Raw genomic sequence first — 7,031 nt, 5'->3', positions numbered from 1 at the left:
GGCTGCCACCTCATTGGGTAGAATTTGCCTTCATGGCTCCTGGCCTGGGGAGCTTCCCACCCCCAACCTCTCTTGCAGGGGAGCTGAACGGCTCAGTCCTAGTGGGCTCCCTAGCTCCTTCACCTCCTTTTTTTTTTTTTAAATCCCATCCACCCAACTCCTTTGGGGCTGCAAAGAGGAAGGGCAGGAACCCGTGTGGTGGGGAGGACACAGGGCAGAGGCCAAGGTTCCTGCTATGTCCTTCCACCAGCAAGGTGCAGTTCCAGGGAAGGTCTTGAAGGGCAAGGCAGGGGTCATGCAGGCTGCGGCATCCATGCAGGGAACACTATCCTTGGGGAGGACAGAGGCCCCAGAGATCGGGCTCCAAACTGAGCCTGTTCCTTCTCCAGTGTCCCCATCTCAGTCTGTGGTCCCCCCATCTACTCCCCACATCTAGGACTGAGTCGTATGTTTTCTTGCTTGAAACTCCAGAATCTGCTATGATTTTCCATCCCTGCTGCTATTGCCTTAATTCAGACCCACCCCCACCCCCTTTATTTCACCACAGCCTCCCAAACCTCCCTACGGATGCTCCCTTCGCTGCTTGCCAAACTTTGCCTAACAGATCTGCCTAAAATTCAGATGTACACACGTCACTTCCCTGCTTATAAATCCTTCAGTTGCTCCCTTTGCTTTAAGGGAAAAAAAAAAAAATCAAAGTCCTTATCTTTGCCCGTGGCACTTGAGATTTGCTTTCTGCAAATCTCCTCTTCCCACCCTGAATCCATGTGTAAAGAAGTGCCCAGAAATCCAGACCTGGCTTCACTTTCTGTCTCCCCACCTTTGCTGCCTGGTTAATGACTGGGTGCCTCCTTCCCATCTCACCTTCAACACGCCCACATCCTGGCAGGGTCCCTGGATTCCCCTTGCCTCTCAGCTGGTTCAGCTGTGGTCTGGGAGGACACACAGCTTCTTCTATCTCTGTCAGAACCCTTAACGCGAGATACTGGTGAAGACCTTCATTTTCTCTTCTACTAGACAAAGTACTTCTTGAGGACAGGGTTTTGTGTCTTTTTCTGTGTAAGCCAAACCCGTGTCTGCCACCTAACAGAGGATCACGGAGTGAGTGAGTGAAGATAGACAGGAACCAGAAGTCAGGAGAGCAGAAGTGACTGGGAGAGGAGGGAGTGACCTGGAGGAGGGTAATCAGCATCCCCTGCACACACATTTCTCCCAGGTCCAGCTGCATGTCAGGGGGCCTCCCCTTTCCCGCCTCTCCTTGACAGCTGGTGCCGTCCAGATACTAGTTTTGTGAGGGCAAGGGGCCTGGAGGATGATCAGGGACCTACACTTTAAACTGAGAGCACCCTTACCCTCCCAGGGGACCCTGCCAGCCTCCCCGCAGCCCTTGGGGCTGGTGGGAGAAATGGAAACATGAGGTGCTGGGACTGATCACCTATCCCACCAGCACTGAGTATATGCACTGGCTGTGTGCACGGCCCTGTGCTGAAGCCCTGAGTCTGTGCACATTCGATGTGACTATCCTTCGTCTAGCTGCAGATGGAACGAGGGTGGGCACAAGCCACAGGGGACAGGGATGGGCTCTGGCTGAGTGCTGGAGCGTGTCTGGAGCTGGGGTGCTCAGCCAGGAGGTGAGACTTGACTGGATCTTGAAGCAGAGAGAAAAGGGCCATGGCATTTCTGGAAAGGGATAACCTGCATCAAGGCCAGCAGTCAGAACACACTGGAAAGTGTATTCCAGGGGCAAAAAAACAGATGCTTTGCTGGCACCAGGGTTTGGGGAGGGAGTGGTAGGAAGTCAGATGGGAAAGGGACTTTGGAATCAGGTCCTGAAGGACTTTGCCCAGCAAAAGAGTTTGGACTTGAACAGTAACTAAGGTCAAATGGTGAGACCCACAGGACAGCGGGAAGGTTGGGGCTGGGGTGGTCGTTGTCTTCAGGAATAACGCCTGGCAGAGTGGCCAGGCAGCGCCCTGCACTTTCCTCAGGGCTATTTTCTCCGAGGCCAGCAGGGGGCAGGACAGACCCACGATGTTTCCTGAGGTCTGGGGTGGGGTGGACCTTCTGAGAGTGGGGAGGAACACCAGGTTCAGAGAGTTCAGAGGGAACAATCCAGCTGTGCACAGCTGTGTGTGCTTGTGTGTGTGTGTGTGTTGTGGTGGGGGTCAGGGCAGGCCAGCTCTTTCCCTCAAAAGGCCCGTGCGTGGCCTCTGAAGCCACCGAGTTCGGGTGACCTAACAGGACAGCCCTGCCTTGGGCATCCACCCTTCTAGGGCACGTGTCCCAGCCGAGTCCAGCTCTCCAGCTGTGCCCCTTGCTTTTGGTATCCCCAGCTCCTCCCCATAATGAGGGAGCCCCAACCTCAAGAGTATCTGAATTGGGCCCCCACTGAGGGCACCCCAACTTCTTTGGAATCAACCCAAATCCAGGAAAGTACCTACGGAAAAGGAAGGCCCATTCCCAAAAAGGAGTGGGGAAGGTTGTTAGGAGACAAGCAGAAGTCATTCTGTGGGCATCTGACAAAGGTTTGCCCAGTGGCTTCTATGTTAGACAGGACACGAAAGGGCAGCATCCCAGCCCAGAGTTCCTGGTGCACAGGGTCAGTGACTCCCAAGACCTAGCTGGTAAGGGCTGAGGGGGTAGGAGTAAAGTGCCCAGAAGTCCTGAGGAGCAGAGGATGCTTCTGCTCATCTAGCACTTCAAAAGTTTTGACAAAGGAGGTGATACTGGTGTGTATGCTCGATCTCTGTTGTGTCCGACTATTGCCCTGGACTATAGTCTGGCAGGCTCCTCTGCCAATGAAATTTTCCAGGCAAGAAATACTGGAGTGGGTTGTCATTTCCTTCTCCAGGGGATTTCCCAACCCAGGGATCACACTCGCATCTCCTGCGCCTCCTGCATTGGCGGGTGGATTCAAAGGAGGTGATACTGGAGGTAGGTCTTAAAATAGTAAGATTTTGCCAGATGGAGAAAAAGGAAGGGCATCCGGAACAGGGAAACCAGCATAGCAAAGACACAGAGGTGAGGCTGTGATAAGAGAACACTGATGAACAGTTATATATGCTCCCACCCCCAGCTCTATTGAGATGTAATTGACATGTAACATGGTATAAATTTAAGATGCACAACACAATGAATTGATATAGGTATATATTGTAAAATGATTACAGTGGCAATTGCAATTAATAATTATTATTGCAAAATTACTACCACATAAAGGTAGTTAACCATATGCTTTTTGTGTGGCACTCCTCCTGCTATAATATTTATTTATGTTTCTAATCCTCACATCAACCCTCAGGGTGCCATGATGCCCACTTTATGGATGAAGAGACTGATGGCCAGGGAAGCAAAGTGACAGCCCTGATAAGAAACTTAGGAGCTGACCTACCAGTCAAGAACCATGTGACCCTACTCTGCCTCTGTGGGACTGGAGTTAAGATGGGGGTGAGTGGGTTGCAGGAATATCACAAAGACGAGAAAAGTCTTCCTCCTCCAGAGGACCCCACCCTTGGTCTTAGCATCCCTGGCCAGGCTGTGAGACCTTCCGGTCAAACACTCTGCTCTCAAACAGCTATGTATCTGATCGTCTTGTAGCTTTTGCTTTTCCTTTTAAAAAAAGTTGTTGTTCTAATTGTATTCTTGTGGGTTGGAGATTTTGTCCAGGCCTGGGTCAGAAAGAGAAGGAGGAGCCCTGGGGTGGAGGGAGAGGAGAGGGGGCTGAACCATACCCCAGGGCAAGTCAACCTGCCCCTTCAAGGCTTGTCTCCCTGCCTGAGAGGGTGAGGTACTGAAAGAGCAGAGCTCCCTCCACTGACATCTTCTTCCAGATGAGAGACAGGCCTGCTCCTACGGGCCTCCCCTCCTCTGTAGGGGCCCCTCCAAGCCTCTGCTCTGGACCTTGGGACAGCCATCCTCACATCCTCTGAAGGGCCCTTCTTAGAAATCACCCAGAGCTTCTAAACTGGGAGCTCGAATCTTTTCCTTGCCAAGTGAAAGAGAAAGTCACTCAGTTGTGTCTGATTCTTTGTGACTCCACGGACTGTAGCCTGCCAGGCTCCTCTGTCCGGGGAATTCTCTAGGCAAGAATACTGGAGTGGGTAGGCATTCCTCAAAAATCAATTTACATACATATATTAAATCATTATGTTGTACACCTGAAACTGTGTCATATGTCAATTATACTGAATAAAAATCATTAAAAGTTATAAAAATTTTGATAAATACTATAAGATCAAGGGAAGGCACATAAAAATTAAGAGTGTTCTGTCCACCCCTGCTCCTGCTCCCATCCTATTCCCCAGGGAACCACTCTTAACAATTTCTTTTTTATCCCTAAGGCATGTTCCTTATAAACAAGCATATATAGATACACATCACTGTATTTTTTTAACACAGTTGAATCATAACTATATTATTTTATGGCTAGCTTTTTTTCTCATTTAATGTCATATTTTGGGCCTCCTTTTTATGTCAATGTCTGTATATCCACCCATTTTTTGTACTGACTGCAAAGTCCTTGTAAAGACTCAAGTAACCAGTTCGTTTTTTTGCTGGACATTTAAGATGCTTCCAGTTTTTACTATTACAGATAGTGCTGAGATGAACAGCTATATTTGTAGATTAATTGCCTGCTGATTAAAATTTGAATATTTGTTACCAAATTGACTTCCCAAAACACTGTAACAACCTACAATACCATCAGTAGTGTATGAGAATACCCATTTTCTTGCATCTTTACCAATATGAGTATTGCTGCTGCTGCTAAGTCGCTTCAGTCATGTCTGACTCTGTGCGACCCCATAGACGGCAGCCCACCAGGCTCCCCCATCCCTGGGATTCTCCAGGCAAGAACACTGGAGTGGGTTGCCATTTCCTTCTCCAATGCATGAAAGTGAAAAGTGAAAGAGTAGTCGCTCAGTCGTGCCTGACTCTTAGCGACCTCATGGACTGCAGCCCACCAGGCTCCTCCATCATGGGACTCTCCAGGCAATAGTACTGGAGTGGGTTGCCATTAAATCTTTATTGATTTGATAGGTGAAAAATAATATCTCATTAAAAATTAAGTACCTTTTAGAGTGAGTTTGAGCATATTTTCCTATATTTGTTGACTATTTTAATTTCTTCTTCTCTTTTTGTGAATCCCATGTTATTGATGTTTGACCATTTCAAGGGAGGTCTATGCATCATTTTCTCATTGATTCGCAGGAGCTCTTTGTATATTAAGGAAATAAGCATATAAGATCCATTTTATTATCTGCTATATACTCCATATTTAGAAAAAATTTGTTAAATAAAGATTGCTAATTTATGACTTCTTTCTCTATTTTCTCAATCTAATTCTGGTACATGGACCCTCAGAATGCTTATCAGCATGAAATGGTCTGCATTGAGTTGATGTGACTCTGGCTAAAGCAAAGTCAGAGTCCCAGAAGCCTCACTGTTAATCCCAGAAGCCTCGCTGTGGCTAAATGTAGGCTGTCTGTTGGCTTTCTGAAATATTTTAAGTGGCTTGAGGCACCGTTGGGCCGGGGGCCCCGGCGTGGGAGCCGCAGCCGCAGCCCTGGACCCGGCAGCGCAGCTCATTTGATCAGCAGTGTGGTCTGCACCTGTGCACATCCCTCGGTCCAGCTGTGAATTCTTGTGTTCTTGTGAGTGGGCTGAATGTTTGCATATTTTCCTCTTTGTTTACAGGCACTTAGGGGTGTGGGTCCCTCTTCCCTTAGCAGAAAGTCCCTGAGCCTGCTCCCAGGCCAGACTCAGTGGGACATTACTGGTGCTGAGTCCTGGGGATGGAGGACAGCATGTGGAAAGCAGGAAGGCGAGCAGGAGGAGGCTCCCAGCTGGCCCCAACCTCTCTGGCTTCTCTGCATTCTTGGGGGAATCTTCCCAGGGACACATTCCATTCCTTTGAGGGACCCAGGCAGGATAAGAGCTGGTTTGCAGGGCCTGAGATTGGGAAGTGGGGCTGCTAGACACCAAATATGAAGGAGTAAGGGGCAGAGATTGTGGAGGATAGAGCAGGTGGTGAAGGGAGGCCCTGAGCAGGGGGAGGTGGGTTTCAGGCTTCTGGGCAGGCCCTCCCTGCTCAGCCTAAAGGTGGTTTCACTGGGGTTGTGCTGTTCCCTCCTGGTCCTGGGGTGTGTGGGAGGAGGCTCTGAGATCCCAGTGGGAGCAGGGGCTGGGGGTGGGCAAGGGTGGCAGGCAGAGCAGGGAAGGAGAAGCTTGGTAGAGCCTCACAGCTGACTTAGAAGCCTCCAGGTTGGTTTGTTTGTTTAACCCAGGGCTGACTTTTATGAGACCGCCACATTCCTGGGGATTGGCGAAGGCGAAGGTGATTAATGGGGTTGGCTATGGTAGCGGGAGCAGCAGAAGGCGGAAGAGGCAGCCAAGAAGAACCTGAGTTGACACCCTAAAGCCCCAGATTCCCAGTGCTGTGGTGGACACCCCGGAGGGTAGTGGTGGTTCTGTGGAACCCAGCATCCCATCGCGTCCCTCCAGGGCTGGAGAAGGAGAGATGTCCCTTCTCTTCCAGGGCACAAGGCTGGGCCCTGTTCTCTGCCTGGCGAGCTGACCTGAGGTTGGGAGGGGACAGAGCCAGGGCAGGGCCAGGGGCAGGTCTACCCGCGTTCTGTCCTGGAAAAGCGCCTGAGGCATGTGACTCATCCCGTGGAGCCTGAGCTTCCTCTGAAAACAGGGCCAAGAGGTAGCTAGCTTATAGATAGTGCCTGGCTGCGCTTTCCTTAACCCTCCTTATCTTGTGAGTGCCCTCAACCAATAAGACCTGGACCCAAACGGAGTCTCTGGGGAGACATTGAGAAAGCACCACCCTTTGTTCGACATGGTTTATGTTGGCCTGCAGAAGATTATTCACTGAGTAAATATACAGATCTACCATGATGACAAATTTGAATGCTGCTCTGGTGTACAATGCAAGTCAGTAGGCGTATCAGCTGGTTTCCCTTTCATGCCTGTCAACAGCCAGTGAAAATGTTAGCAGATAGGGTAGGGGGCCCTGGAGAAAGAGAACC

The sequence above is a fragment of the Bos javanicus genome, chromosome 3 (genome assembly GCF_032452875.1).
Source record: "Bos javanicus breed banteng chromosome 3, ARS-OSU_banteng_1.0, whole genome shotgun sequence".
Taxonomy (NCBI): Eukaryota; Metazoa; Chordata; class Mammalia; order Artiodactyla; family Bovidae; genus Bos; species Bos javanicus.
Note: the sequence above shows the minus strand (reverse complement) of the source record.